Source organism: Rousettus aegyptiacus, unplaced genomic scaffold (genome assembly GCF_014176215.1).
Source record: "Rousettus aegyptiacus isolate mRouAeg1 unplaced genomic scaffold, mRouAeg1.p scaffold_m13_p_7, whole genome shotgun sequence".
In the NCBI taxonomy this organism is placed as follows: Eukaryota; Metazoa; Chordata; class Mammalia; order Chiroptera; family Pteropodidae; genus Rousettus; species Rousettus aegyptiacus.
This window is the reverse complement of record NW_023416310.1, coordinates 3,782,350-3,797,893: the sequence shown is the minus strand read 5'-3', so window position 1 is coordinate 3,797,893 and position 15,544 is coordinate 3,782,350.

The window sequence follows — 15,544 nt, the reverse complement described above, 5'->3', positions numbered from 1 at the left end:
GAGCCGCGTTCCCTCCTATGAGGGAACCCCCCGACCCCCCAAAGCTCTGAGGCACGGAAAGCACTCGGCACGGCTCTCAGAGTCAACGCTCGGCCGTGTCAGGCGCTCAGAGGGGTTCGCGTTTCCTGACGTGGCCAGACCTGGGACCTCTTGACTTCCGACTCCTCAGACGAAAGCTTCCGGGGACACAGGAGGGCCCACCTCTAGGGACACCCTCCTGCTGGAGGCGGAGAGCCTCCAGGTAACCTGCCTGCTCTCTTCCTGGCCAGGCCTCCGGGCCTCTCTGCAGAGATGTGGCATGTTTGGGGTGCAGACAGGGGACCCAAACGCCAGCCCATCTCACCCTCTGGCCCCGGACCCGGGCCCTGAGGCCAGCTGCTGTCTCTTGCTGCCCTCAAACAGGAAGGCGCCCTGAGCTGAGGGGCCGAGTGTCGTGGCTGAACGTTTGTTCCCACAAATTCGTATGTTGAAGCCCTAACTTCCAGGGAGATGGGGCCGTTAAGGGGGTGATTGGGGTTCCTTGAAGTCATAAGGGTAGGACCCTAATCGATAGGACAGTTTTCCTTATAAGAACAGGGTGCAGAGAGGAGGCCTCTGTCTACAGGCCAGGAAGCTGTCATCGGAAACCGAATCTGCCAGCACCACGACCTTGGACTTCCAGCCTCCACAACCAGGAGAGCTACATGTCTGTCGTGTGTCCTGTTTGGCAGCCAAGCTACGTCACAGAGGGAGCGGGAGGCCCTGCCCGAGCCCAGAGCCCGCCATGCCCCTGACAACCTGACCCAGCTCAGATTCACCCAAAGGGGGTGGGCGCAGGGCGGGGGGCTGCGGTTTGGGATGCGAGCAGGCGTGGGGAGGCCGTTCCCCAGGGAAGGAAGCACGGAGGGTATCACCCCCAAATCCTCAGGGCAACGGCTCTCAGGCTCGAGGGGGCAGCGAGGGTGCATCAAAACACAGCCCGCTGGGCCCCGGCCCCGGAGCCCTGACTCAGTGGGTCTGGGGCGGGGTCTGAGAATGTCCATCTTTAGCGGGTTCCCAGGTGCCGAGATGCTGCTTGCTGCTCCAGGGACGTCATGTTGAGAGCCCTGCACCGGGGAGTCACACTGTCAAGGTTGGAGGTCGGAGGCGGGGAGGACAGGCGCCCCTCCCCCACTTCCCGAATGGCAGACAGCAGCGAGTCGTCGGGAAGGAGCTGACGCCTGTCGCCCGTCGGACCCCTGTGCATACGGCTGAGCTGCGCACCAGCCCGGTCCGTCTCAGGACAAACCGAGGGGGTGGGTGTCCCCATCTCCATGTTACGGACAGAATCCTGGCTCGCAGAGCTGAATCGCTGTGTCTGGGGTCCCACACATGGCTGTGGGGAGGGGGGGGCAAACCCCTGCCTTTCCCGTTCTCCCAGTGACCTGGGACACACAGGGACAGCCCCAGGCCTTGGGGGCATCCATTTCTCCTTAGACGCTGCAGCCAAAACAGGAGAGAGGATGCGGAGCCAGATGCGGAGGAAGCCTCTCGCTCTGCCCACCTGGGCCCTGGGCCTCGCGCTAGTTTCAAGTGACCGGGATTGGAGGGGGCTCCGGTGCACTCGCCACCTCCTCCCACACTCCCCGCGAGGACTGTTGCGATCCAGGCCAGGTCTGGGGGAAGGTGTGCGTCCCTGGCTGCCGCTGCCAGGTGGGGAAGCTGCAGGGCCTGCAGAGAGGCTGCGGTCCCACAGCCCGAGCCCTGCTCTGCAGGTTGCTATGACAACCCGGCTGCCGTTGTCCGTAATTATAATTAACTTCTGAGTTGATCATTCTCTTGGACCCTCTGGTGGAAGAGGAGGCGGCGGCGCTTGACAGCAGTGGGGGGCGAGGAGCTTGATTGTCGGAGCCTCTGGGTCACCTGGGCCTCGAGAAGGACCATCCACGCAAGGCGTGGATATATTTTCTGGGCACTGAGCAACTCATTTTCACACTGTCCCTCTGTGGGGATCAATGGTTGGGGTTTTCTCCTAGTCCCACTGCAGGGCAGCTTCGGGTCCTCGGGCCCCACCCCTGTAGGTTCAGCCAAGTCAGAGGCCTCGACCGTTAGGTGGGCTCAGGTTACACGCCTCTGTGCCACCTGTAACTTCTCCCCCACCCGAGGTCATGACAGCTGGGTGAGGGCAATGTCACTACAGGGGTTCCACGGAGCTGCTCAGTGCCCAGAAAATATATCATAAAAAGCAAGCTGTGAGTCTGTCCAATGTGAGTACTGTCCCAGCTTGAGATCGTAATGAAAATTACAAAATACTTTGAATGGAATAATAAACTCCTGTAGAGCAAAAGTGTGGGGTACAGGCACAGTGAGACTTAGAGGGAGATTCCTTGTATTTAATGCGGAAAAGGGGAAGGATGGAAAAGCAATGGACTCATATCCATCGCGAGACATTACACAAGGAACAGTGTGATAAATCCCAAGAAAGGAGAAGGACGGAGTGAAAATCGGAACGTAAATGAATGAACTAAGACACTAAGGGGGGCGATAAAACCTCAAGTTGTTTTCTTGAAAAGAATAACAAGTAAATAAACGGCTGGCGAAAACGATCTAGAAATAAAAGGACGACAGTTCCTCCCCTCTTGCAGACAAATTGCAGCTCTGCCTCTAGGTAGCTGTGCATCTTTGGGTGAGTTAATCAACCTCCCTGAGCCTGCTTCATCATCTTAAAATCGAAAACTATAATACCTGCCTCATCAGCTACTGGGAGAACTCAACGTGACAATAATGTGTGTCAAGCGTCTGACAGGTAGTCGAAACTAAATAAATCATGCTAGTGATTGTCATGGTGGTGATAGTGGCTATCAATGTCCCATCGGAGCCCCAAAGTGCTTCAGGGGACAGGGCAGGGAGGACTTCCCGTCCTGGGAGGAATCAGGGAGGGGCGATTTCTAGGTTAAGCCTTGGGGGGGGGGTGAGGAGAATTTAGAGCAAGAGGGAGGACGATCCAGGCTGGGAGCACAGAGAGCAGGACGCAGGAGGCTCGGGCCTGAGGCCTGCCACTTCCCCACAGACTCGGAGTGCCAGGCCCTTTCTGAGGGCGGCGGTGGGCTGACATCTGAGGCCAAGGCTGACGATACAAATGGGCTTGGCTCGCGGGTTTCGTGCATTATGCAGCCGGGTAAATAATGAATGGCTTGGAAATTTTTTAACTATTTGGTGACTGATTTCTGTCTGGGACGTCGGAAACACATCGGTCTTACCCGGCCTGTCTCTCCAGTCAAGGGCGTTATGTTCACACGGACATCGGGACACCAATGTTCACAGCGGCTTTACGCATCACAGGCCGAGACCGGAAACGGCCGGGTGTCCTGTAAAGGGCGCATAGTGAACGCACCGGCACGTGTGTGCCCTAGAACACCAGTCGGCAACGGAGACGCAGCGCCCTGGCCCACACGGCCACCCGGGCGGGTCCCAGGGCGGCCCTGGCCCACACGGCCACCTGGGCGGGTCCCCAGGGCGCTCCCCCGGTGCACAAAGCCAATCCCAGGAGGTTGCAGGTGGCTTAACATTCTTGGGGTGACGGAAGTACAAAGATGGGGAAGTCACGCGTTTGAAATGGCGGGAGGGAGGCGGCGAGGCTGTAAATGAGCAGCCGGAGCGCCCCTCGGGGTGTCGGAACTGTCCGGGTCTCGGCTGTGGTGGTGGTAGAGCCACAGACCTACCCAGGGGACAGAGGTGCCTGAACTAAACACGCACACACGCACGCGCACACACACACGGGTGCACACGCACGCGCACACGCACGCGCACGCGCACACACACACGGGTGCACACACACGCACACACATGCACGCATGCACGCACGCACACGCATGCAAAAGCGAAACCGGGGTCTGAGTGAGATGGGAGTGTCGCATGGATGTCCACATACTGGTCGTCGTGTGGTACCAGAGTTTCGCGAGCTGTTACCACCGAGGGAAACTGGGCCAGAAGGTCACTGGCTCTCCTTGGCTTCTTTCTTACAGCTGCCTGTCGATCCGCAATCATCTCAAAATGAAAGATTTAACTTGAAAAAATACGTATGGTAGACTGCTGAGTGAAAAGGGTAGACCGCAACCCTTGATGTGCATTATAATGGTACTATTTTAAGGCCTCAAAATTTACCCTCCTCTACTAAAGCTACACGGTGGCCCACCCCGCGAGCCAGCAATCCCACTCCTGAACATGTTCCCAAGGTAAGTGGGTGTGCGAGACCAGGAAACGTCCACACGGTTTACGGCCAGTGGTCAAGGTCGATCCTCGTGCCATGGATAGTGGAAGAAATCGATTGTTTCGTTCGTCTCGGGTGGAATCCTTAACGCGGCAATAAAAACGCACCATCTACTGTTTCACACAACGCTGACGCATCTCCCCGAGTGGACGACGAGCAAACACAGCCAGACACAAAGCCCATGGATGGGGGGTTCATTTGCATTAAGTTCAGGAACAGCAAAACCGTTCTGTGCAGATGGGTCAGAACAGAGGTCGGAGAGAGAGGAAGGCCGGCTGGGAGGGGCCCGCAGGAGCCCCCGGGCGCTGGCCCCGGCCTCCGGCCTCCGTCCTGATTGGGCAGGGTACTCGGGTGTGCGGATTTGCAAAGCTTAGTGAAACCACACGCACGAGCTCCGTGCACTCTGCTGTGTCGTAGCTCGACACACGTTTTTGAGTAAGAGAACAAGAACACGGATGCCTAGACTGAGGACCAGAAGGCAACTTAACGGCCTGCGGAGCACCTCGAGGGGCCTCCGTCCCCTCTCTCCTCCCGCTCCTCCGGCTGAGGCCTGAGACCCCGTGCTGGACGAAGCTCCAAGGCACCCCGAGGCCCAGGGCTGGTGGAAAGGGCTGCTCCCCTCCAGTGGGGGGGCCTCTGCCTGAAGGAGTGGGGGGGGGTCATAAGGGGGTGCTGCAGAGTGGAGAGCTGGAACTGGGCCTCTCCTCCAGCCAGACCCAAGGGCCCAGCCTGCTCCCAGGTGACATGCTGACCCCAGGAATTAGGGTTTTGGCAGCAATGACTGGTCAGCATTAGCCACCACCGTTGGGGTGTGGTGGAGGAGCAAGGGGACCTCAGAAAGAGGAAAAAAAACCAGTGATAAAAGGAGAGAGGGGGGAAGAATGCCAGGCACAGCCACACCTGGTCCGGGGCACCCTCCTGACGCCCCTGGAGGCGAGGGGCGTGCGGGGTGTGTAGAGATGGCCATAGCTCTCCCGATTTGCAGATGGGGAAACCGGACACAGAGAGTTGAAGCCACTTGACTCAGGGCTTCACGCTACATGCAGCGGAGCTGGATGTGAACCCAGGCGGCCGGAGTCCGTGCCGGTGAGCGCCACGGGGGGCGGGCCAGCAGGGTGGGCGGCGGGGTGGGGGAGACGAGGACCGGTCATCGGTCGTTGTCCAGCAGGTGTCCCTGAGCGCCTCGTACCCGCCAGCCCCTGCTGGAGGCCCTGGTACGGTCAGGGCAGCCGAGCACACACACACACACATACACACGCACACACACACACACATACACACACACACACACACACACACACACACACACACACACACACACACACACACACACACACACACAAGCCGGTGCCCAGGGCCCAAAACTTGCGTTAAGGTTCTACCGTCTCCACGCTGAAATTCTTAGTCATTTCCAAAGGGTCCTGACATTACCTTTTTCAAAGGATGTCTCCAGTCCTGAGCGCAATACTGAAGCAAACACCCCACATTTCTCCCCTGCACGGGATTATGGTTGAGACTAGAGGCCGAGCCCCCAGGTCAGAAGAAAGAGGGACGGGCCCGACGCAGGCCCAGGACGCGAGCGTCTGGCCCTGTCTGGGGCCAGGGCAAGGGTTGTCCTTTAAAGCGGGAGAGGCATAACTCAATTCTCCTTACAATTTCATTACTGGGAAAATCTATCGGCCCCAGGAGCATTCTGCTTACAAAATTGAACTAAAAACGAAAGGGCATTCACTGTGTCTTCCCCGAGCTCTGCGCGGAGCTGGAGCCCCATAAATCACTGCCAAGGAGAAACGGATCGCCGCGCAGCGCTTCCGGCCGCTGCGGGAGCCGGAGGGAGGCCTCCGCGACTCTTCGACCCTCTCCACACTGGCGTGAGGGGAGGATCGGCGCCCCCGCTTAGAGCAGAGAAACTGTAAGGAACGTGTCCGGGTCCCACGCGAGCGAGGGGTCGGGGCAGGATCCAGCCCCACTTGGTCAGGCTCCAAGCCCAGGTCCTGCAAACTCACCACGTTCCCTCGCTCAGTGCATTCTGCAAAAATGCATTCGGTCCCGGCTGGAGCCCCACTCCGATCTTTGGGCCTTGGCGTCGGGGCTCCTGGGCCGGGAACAGCAGCCTCCCCCCCACGGATCTCTCTTCGCACTATCTCCTTGATCCCAGCAGCAGCCCTGGGGTGACAGGACTGTGGGGGAGGACGCTGGGCCACCCGCGAATGAGCAGCGGAGGGGCGGCCGCGGTGCCAGGAGCTGCCCATGAGGACCCCGCAGACCCGCTGCCCGGGGTCGGTGCTCCCTGCCCGTAATGAGAGGCTCCCACGTGTCTGCTCAGAGCAGAGGGGCGATCACAGTGGTCTCTGTCCTCCCAAGGTGGCCTGGGCCCCCCATCTCAAAGCAGCCCGCACCCCTGGGGCGCCAGCCCCTGCCTGGGGAATCTTAACAGCCTCTCCAGGCCTCTGGCTTTGAGCTGGTTTTGAGCGCAGACTTCCTTCTGGCCTCTGATGTCTAATCAGCCTTCGTCTCCTGTGCTCTCGAGGGGCCATGGCTGGGAGGGGGCAGGGGCCCTAGTCTCTCACTCTCTCCGCTGTCGGAGGCATCCGGGAGTGTCACAGCTCCTTCTAGCAGGAAGTTGGGTGCGGGGGGCAAGGAGCAGGGAGGGGACAGACAGAGACCCAAGTCTTAAAGGACCCTCCTCGCAGCTGGGGCCTGTGTCTGTCCCCATTACAGGCCCAACTAACTGTAGCCACCAAGGGGAGCTGAGCTGATCAGCCGGCCAGACGCCTCCTTGGCCTCGTTCCTTCTCCCTCTCCCTCTCCCTCTGTGCTACACGCACGTGCACACACACACACACACACACACACACACACCCGCACACACAGGAAAATAAGACCCATGGAAAGGCCCGTCCGCAAGAGCTGGGCTGGGGGCTGCGAGTAAAGGGATTTTGGGGCAAGGCGGCTGAGCGACCGTGCCGCCCCGGGAGCCAGGACGCGGCCTCTGCTCCCGTGATAAGAAGCCGAGCCCCGCATCGTGGCACATTTATGTTTTATGTCTCCGGCCACCTGCTCGGGCTCAGAAACGAATTCCAAGGCCCAGCCTGCGGGGAAGCATGATGGTTAATGGGGAAACCACGGATGGGCCGTTCTGGAAGGCGGGAAGGGTGACGTGGGGTGCTGGCAGGCACAGGAGCGCCCAGCCGGGAGCCTGGGGGTTTCTGAGCACCCCTGAGAGCGGAGAGGCCTTCGAGAAAGGCGGCCCAGAAGGCCATCTGAGCCTGGGTCTCCCCAAGCTGGCCTCGTAGCCGGAGGAGCTAGTGTGGGCTCCGTGTCCGAGTCAGGGAGAGCTGGCCGGGCGGCCTGCAGGCCGGGCTGGCCCTGGCCTGGCTCCCGTGGGCACTAGAATTTGGATTTCAGTCGGCAGGTGGGGCCGCCTGATCTCTGTAAGCTGGAGGGCGGCCAAGGCCGCCGGGGACTCAGGAGCTAGGAAATCCCAGCTCGTCTCCCTCTTCTCCCAGTTCGAAGCCTCCAAGACTTCTTCAGATCTCGGGGGCCACATCGTCCTGGTGGCCTTGGCAGCCAGGCTCCACCCATGAGGAATCCAGGTGTGGAACTCAGCTCTCCTTCGACCTCTGAGAACGTGACCTCCAAGGTCATTCACACAGAGTGTTCGGGATGCCAAGGGGACTCGGAAAGGGGAGTTTGCACAGGGGCCACTCCAGCAAGCTTAAAGGGGCAGCGGCCCGCTCCAGTCTCAAGGCCATCTGCTGGGAGGGCCTGCCCGCCGCCCGCCGCCCCATGGCCCGGCCCGGTCTGCAGCCATTGCCCCGGCCTTCCCAGCTGTTACTGTCTCTGCCCCAAAACGCAGAACCCGCCTGGAGCAGAGTGCCCTTCGGCACCCTGCTGAGTGGGTGGGGGCCGGGACACCTAGGTCCCCACGGCGTACGAGGGCAGCGTTGGGAACGGACGGTCCCCTTCTTCGGAGCGGTCCCAGACTCGGGCGTTAACCTAACAGACCTTTCTCTTTTCCTGCACATCTGTAGCTACCCAGACAGGCGCCGCCACCTGAGAATTTACGAAGGGAAGCAAGCGAAGGGAAGCAAGCGATGAGAGCCCGGCGGGCCAGGGCCAGCTGGAAGGCGGAACCCCAGACCCGCCCAGAGGCCAGCACCCTGCAGAGCTGTTTGAAGGGTCCTGGGGGAGGCCGGGGCCGGGTGGGAACCCACTCAGAGGGTTGTTGGTGTCAAGACTATTTTAAACCGAAAACATGAGATTCAACAGGTGCAGAAAGCAGCCTTTGGGGAGCTTTCTTACCTGAGTACAGGCAGATGCTTCTGGAAATGAGGCTGCCACGGATCTCTTCCCTGGGGACGTCTGCCTCCCCACGCCCGCCCCGCCCTGGAATCCACCAGCATAAACACACACCATTGTCATCACAGCTGCCGTATTTCCCACGGGTCCCCCTAAAGGCCGGTGGTCTTCCCTGAAGAACCCACCTGCTTCCCTGCAGCCTCTCCGCTCCCCCCGACAGTGCCGGGTCACAGACCTCCCCACCCCCTCCAGCTACCCAGCGCACCTCTGTGCACATCACGTGCACATGAATATACTTTATCTTTTCTCCTGCGCATCTATCGTCAAATTCACAGACTCCAAAAACGGAGCCGAGGCTCTCGGGAGGAAAGGCTTTTCTGCCGCTGTTTGGTGTCTTGACGGTTTGTCCCCGAGCGAGCCCTGGACAAGCAGGTGCTCTGGACAAGTGGACCTTTGGCCGAAGGGCTCATTAAGTGCGCAGAGGTGGTGGCCGGGCCACTGAGGCCCACGCGGGAGGAGAAACCAAACAGCCGCCATGGAAAACGGGAAGGGCCAGGCCACGAGCTTCTGCCGTGACGAACTCGAGGTGGGAGTACTTGGCCGCAGGGGCTGGGGGCCCCGATCCCACCTGCCCCGCCTCGGTCCGGCCTCACCCCGAAGCCAGTCGCCTTGCTCTCTCTCGCGGGGGTGGCGTGCGGAGCAAAGCCCCTTCCCGGCCTCATCGAGGGACCACTCGCATCCCTGGACGTCGCCTTCTCTGCGAAGCCCCCCGGGGCACCTTCCCGGCTGCGAACTGGGTCCTAGGCGGGTTCCTCCGCCACACCCGGCTCCAGCCGCTCCTTCCTCACGCACTCGCTCACCCGCCCCCAGCGTACCCGTTCTGTGGCCCACACGTTTGCCGAGCGCTTACTGTGGGGCAGGCGCCATGCCAGGCCCGGGGAGGCCAAGGCGAGCGAGCTGCAGGGGAGCTGGGTGCCGCGGAGGCACCAACCACCCGACCACCACGTCCACAGCCGGGGGACGCTCCGGGGGGCACGTCACAGAGAAGGTGGCACCCGAGCCCATCCTGAAGAGGCAACAGCCTCTCTGACAGGCGTCAACGTGTGCGCATCAACAGGCGGGTACGTCCGCCTCGCGAAGGCGTAAGCTCTCAGGCTGCTGCCCCTGCCGTCGGTCCCAGCAAAGCGAGGGGCGTCCCCCGTGCGTGCACGCCCGTTCCTCGCAGGGTCAGCCACCCTCTCCCAGGCCCCTCACAGGCGGGAGAGACTGTGACCCACCTGGCCCCCTTCTCACCGTCCACTCCCCGGAGGCCTGGAGCACTGCAGGGCGCAGCATACGCCCATCGAGGTTTGGGGGGTCGCACGGCAGGGCACCTCTCCCGGATGCCCCTGCGTGGCGGAGCGGAGCCCGGCAGGGAGCAGGTGTGGGCTCCTCAGTCCGCGGGGCGACGCTTAGTCCCCAGCACCTCCTGGCTGCGGACAAGGGGCAGAGCTCAGGTTCTAACGCTGTAAAACTGGATCATAACAAGCTCCCTCTGGGGACTGTCTGGAGGATCCAAGGAGACCCCTGGATGCCGAACGTCTTGCCCACTTGCCACGCAGTGAGCAGTGAGCAGAGGTCATGCCCCTGGCCCCCAACCCAAGGAGAGTCCCCACTTAGTAACAACCTGGTGTCGGGGGACGGCATGGGGTGTGTTAGGAGCCGGTTGACAGGTTTGCAGGTTCTCAGGGGGCCGGGGGAGCAGAGCAGGGCAGGGGAGCAGGGTGGCACCCTCGAGGGTCTCCGACCGGCGTCCCCGCCTATCGGGCTCCCACAGCCGCTCTCCGCCTGTCTCTGGGTCTCGCCGCCTCACCCACCTCAGCTCTGCAAGGCCCGGTTAATTTAGAGGAGTAATTTTAATCAATTAGAGAAGTGTAAAATAACCGTTCTGCTCTGCCTGGGAAACGGGCCTGTCGTCTTTAAGGCTTTATTGAAAAGGCATTAAGATGGAATTGTGTGTTCCTGGCAGGTAGGCAGCGAGGAGGGGCTGTGGGGGGGGGGGCGGGTTGCAGTTGGAGCCGGCTCGAGAGAGCAGGGCTCCACTGGCTGCACATCAAAACCAGCCGCTGCGCCAACCCCCAGGCCCAAAGACCCCCAAAGCCGCACGCGCACACACACACACACCCCCTGTGACAACCCAGCGACCTGCCCCCCTGCCACACCCCCCATGCTGCTCACTGCCCCTTCGTCTCCGGGCCCCGCTGACTGCAGAGGGGCTTCCCACACAGCCCACCTCGCCGCCCACCGCCCGCAAAACGAGCGACCCCTCCGCACGCGCTCACGGCAAGCAGGTAACACCGGCTCGAACCCGACACTCGTTCGAGCGAGTCACGCTCGCTCTCCCAGGTCCCTTCGGGGGACGGATTCGCCCTGGTATCTTCGCCGTTCGCCGCCCGCCCCCCCGAGCCGTGTTTTCTGCAGCGTCTCCATGCTGGACACCCAGGAAAGGGCAACGTCACGCCCAACGCGAGCTCGTGCCATGCATGGAACCGCGTAGAACCGTTATGTCACGCAGGCGTTACAATGCGACTCCCTCGTGTTTAAAATGAGGACCTGCAGTGAGACACAGCCGGCCCCCCTGTGTCGTGTTGGCACCCCCAGTTAGCCCCACACCCCCCACACTCCGCACAGAGCTCAGCCCAGAGGGCGGCCAGCTCCGGGCCCCCTCACTGGGGGAACCCACGTGGGGCGTCGGCCCTGGCCAGAGGTCTCATCCCACAGACCCCTGGGCGCCCACTGGGAACGCGCCCTCCGGCGAGCTGGGGTGAGGGCGCCAAGCACCCGCAGCGCCCCTCCGAGTGGGTGGAGTGCAAAGCCGTTCACGCCAGGAGCAGCCGAAGGATGAGGGTGTGAACGGAGGCCGCTGCGTGCCCCGGCCGCGGCACCCGGCCCCGGCACCCGGCCCCCCGCCCGCGGCTGGAGGAGCTGAGGCCGGCGCGGCCCCTGTCCCAGGCACACAGCCGGGGGCCGAGGGAGTGGCAGTGGGGCGCCTCCGAGAAAAGGCCCCGCGGGGCGCCGGTCCCTTGCAGCGGAGGTGGGGCGTGCCTGGGCCCAGTTCTCTGGCCACCCCGACATCTGTCGCCTCAGTCCCTGCGCTTGGAGGTCGCGTGAGGGTCTGTCTGTCTCCTCTGCCCGGCGGTGGCATTCAAAGCTATTCGCAGCTGATGTGGCCCAAGCAGACCCCAGTGCAAACGGGGGCCGGCCTGCTCTCAGGGGGCATGGGTCGCTCCCTCAGCACCTGCTGGCGCGTGCAGATTTTATAGTGGGACCCTGAGCTCTCGAGTCCTAAGGGTGACGATGTGAACATTTATCGAGCACTTGCCAAGTGCTGGTCCCTGTTCTCAGTGTCCTGACAGCTTTGGTCCCCATCAGGCACCTGCGAAGTGGGCGTGGCCATCATCTCTACTGAGAACTTGGGAAACACAACGACAACGTGACTGTCCCGCAGGGATGGCGAGCCGCAGAGCCCGGCGGCCGCCCCCACAGCAGCCCCCACGGCGGGTGCTTGGTGATAACCGAGCTGCCTCTCTTCAAAAGAAAAAGATATTGGAATATGCACCCTGGGCTCCACTCAGAAAGGAAGAAAAAGACAAACTCTATTTAGAAGCTCTTCCATCCACACACACACACACACACACACACACACACACACACACTTTGGCTATGGGAAAACGGACCCATTTGCACCCTGGTTTCCCGTAGCTGTAGCAGCGACAAGTGCTCACCATCTCCTGGGTGTCAGATCATTAGGTACTTGTAAAAGGTAAGATCAACGAAGTGGAGTCCGGCTGCTGGCCCAGAGCTGCCTTGGGCAACTTCCTCCCGGAGCCTTTGGAACCCTGACACCGGGCGGGGTGGCCTTGGACAGGGCCTAAGGCGCACTGTGTCCCCAACGACTGTTCGCAAACCTAACGAGAGAGCAGTGAGTACGATTACTGCCCCTATGACTACGGGACTGAAAATTAACAACGTGCTTTAGAGTTAGCATCGCTCCGCTAGCTTACCCGCACCCACGGAAATGCCCCCTTCCCCTGTCTCATAAATAAATGCCCTTCGCCTTTGCCTCCTGATGGGATCGCTCTTTGGGCTGAATCGGTGCCTCCTGAATAAACTATTCGTTTGGATCTCAAATAAATTGTTTGTTGCCTTTCATTTGTAGGTTAACCGTACTACTATAATGTATTTATTTAGGAAACTGCAATTCAGAGAGGCCAGGGGACCTCCCTGATGCCCCCGCGCTAAGAAGAGGCGAAGCTGAGATCTGAACTCCCACCCCTGACTCGGAAGCCCAATAAGGCGCTTGAATTAGAATTAGAAATTTTCCTTTCGTCCAGGAGGAGAGGCCAAGACGCGGCCAGGGGCCCGGGGCCTGCACTTGGCGGCGGGAGCTCTCTCTCCAGCCCCGCCCAGCGCCATCTGCTCTAGACCCCATGGCTCCCACCTGTCGTTTCCCCGTGATGAATGGGCTCCATCTGCTCCTTTTGCAAGCTCAGGGAAACTGAGACCCCAGAGGCCGAGTGACTCGCCCAAGGTCAGCGAGGGTCACCCGGCAGCCAGAGCTGGGGCCCCCACCCCCCGAGCTCCCCGACCTGGTCCAACGCAGCCCACAGAGGCAGCCCGGCATATGCCCTTCTTTTTTTCCTATTTCTTCTCCCAACTCTGTGCCCTTCGGCTCCCCTGGGAACAGGCTGACATTCACTGTGATTAGCTCGCTTCCCCCTCTCCCCGCAGCCAAGAGCTAATTGTCCTGATTCCCTTCCAAGAACGGTCTCTCTGAATAGCCTTCGCGGGCACAATTAGGCAGGTTCAGCCTGGCTTTCACACTCGGCTTCTGAAAAAAAAAAAATCAAATCAGCCAGGAAGTGGAGCCTCTCGGAAGTTCTCTGAGAGCTGCTTTGTGTGGGGAACAAAGCGCACACGTAATTACCTGCTCGGCTGATGAGCACTGGACCCCAGGGCCCTGTGGGCAGGAGAGCTAGACCTGCTAGGACCCCCACCTCTCACCTGTGGGGTCGCAGGGGGGTGGGCAGTTGTTCCTGCGGGCTGTGCTATGCGGGGGTGGGGAGAGATGATGCCCTGAGGCCCCCTCCCCAGTCAGGCCTGGCTGGCCATCACCGCAGGCCACCGGTCCCTGGCCTGGAGAGCTCCAGCCGTGAAGTGCTGAGACAGTGGACGTCTTGAGAGCAGCAAGTCCAATCAAGTCATCACTGTGAGGCTGGAGTGCCGAGGCCAGGGGGGGACGCGCCAGGCCCAAGGTCACGCAGCAAGTTCGGGCAGGGCCCCCAGCGCGAATGCAAGTCTCCTGCAGGCACGCCTGCCCCGTGCTGACCACAGGACAGTTTGAGACGTATCTTGGCCAGAAGAGTCGGCGCTTCTAGCCAGCTAAGGAAAACCGTTTTTTCTCACTAAACTGGTGCCTGCATCAACCTGATGACAGGCCGAGGAAGCTGCTGCTTCTTGGGGACAGAGAGGGGGGTCCTTTATCTCCATGTGGAGAAACAAAGCTCCAGAAGGAACTGGTTCAACTCACACAGCCCATAAATAGCAGCGCTGAGACTCATCTCCTCTCCCGACAACTTGGCCAGCACTCACCACTGATACTAGTGACCCGCCCCCCCAAACGCTGTCTCTAACGAGACGGCATCTGACGACTCAGAGGAGCCCACGCCGTTGGCACAGAAGCTCTAAGCCCTTCCACAAACCGACAGCTTCGCAGGGCCTAGCAGCTTAAGCGACTGGTCCAAGCGAGGGGACCCCAGCTGTAACCTGGCTGGTCCCCTCCGAGCTCTGTGCACACGAACAAGGCCCTCACCTGTAAGACACAGACGTTGCCGCCTGCCTCGCGGGGCTGGGACAGTGCCTGGTCCAGGCCGCCAGGTGCCACATGCGCAGCGAAGGCCATGCCCACGAGTGCGTGTTCGGGAAGCACCCCACTCCGCACCTCAGACAGCCACGCTGGTTAGCAGCCAGCAAAGGCTCCGACGAGCCCCGCAGGAAGGAAGCCCGGCAAACTGCTGATTCCCGAGCCTTGCTCCTCCTGGAGCTGTGTTTTCTGGCTGCTCTATTAAAATTCTGCTTCGGAAAGCGCCACTCCGAGCCATGCCTCTGTGAGGTCCTCGTGGGAAGCCCTGGAGTGTGATCTCGGTGCCGGCGGCAGAGGCCGGCCCGGGGGGCTGGTGGCCTGAACCCCACAGGGGGCCTGCGGGGGCTCCCGAGACTTAGATGCAGGAGTGGACACTCAGCAAACTCGACCAGCCCCGGGGAACGTGACCTTGAACGTGAGGGTGACCGGCACAGAGCTGTCGACCCTTCCGGTGCCGGGACGATGCGGACGGTGTCACACATGTCACCCGCTCGGGCTCCCAGCTGGGACCTGCCGCTGCCATTTTGCAGATGGGGAAACGGAGCCCAGAAAAGTTAAGCGACCCGGGTCCTCTGTGCCTTGAGTGTGTTTTTATTCACGAAAGCAATGTAATCGCCCCCGTCTCGAAGGACTGCGGCAAAGATTCAATACGGGAACGTTATGAAAATGACTCGGACTGAACAGGGAGACGTTTATGAAAAGTGCCAGCAGCGTCTGACGCAAGGCGGCACGCGACGTTTCCGGGAATGCCTTCGTTCGTTCACTCACTCGTCACGCCTTTCCTTCGTTTACTCCTTCATTCATTCGTGCACGCATTAATTTAACAGAAGAGGCCGGCTATGGTACCCGAGATTCAGCAGTAGGCACCCCATTCGGCCAAGGCATTGCAGGGCCCCGTTAACACACGTCGCCCTCCCCATGTCAAACGCAGTCCCTCTTAGACACATGCCAGGGAGGTGCAGACGGTGAGGTACCGGAGCGGGGCGGTCAGGCTGGACCGTGAGTGTCGAGTCATCAGTGGGAGCCCGAGACAGGGAAGGGAGGAGGCGAGGGCTGAGCCCTGGGGCCCACTGGTGTTCAGAGGCTGGGAAGGGGACAGGACCCCGCAGAGGA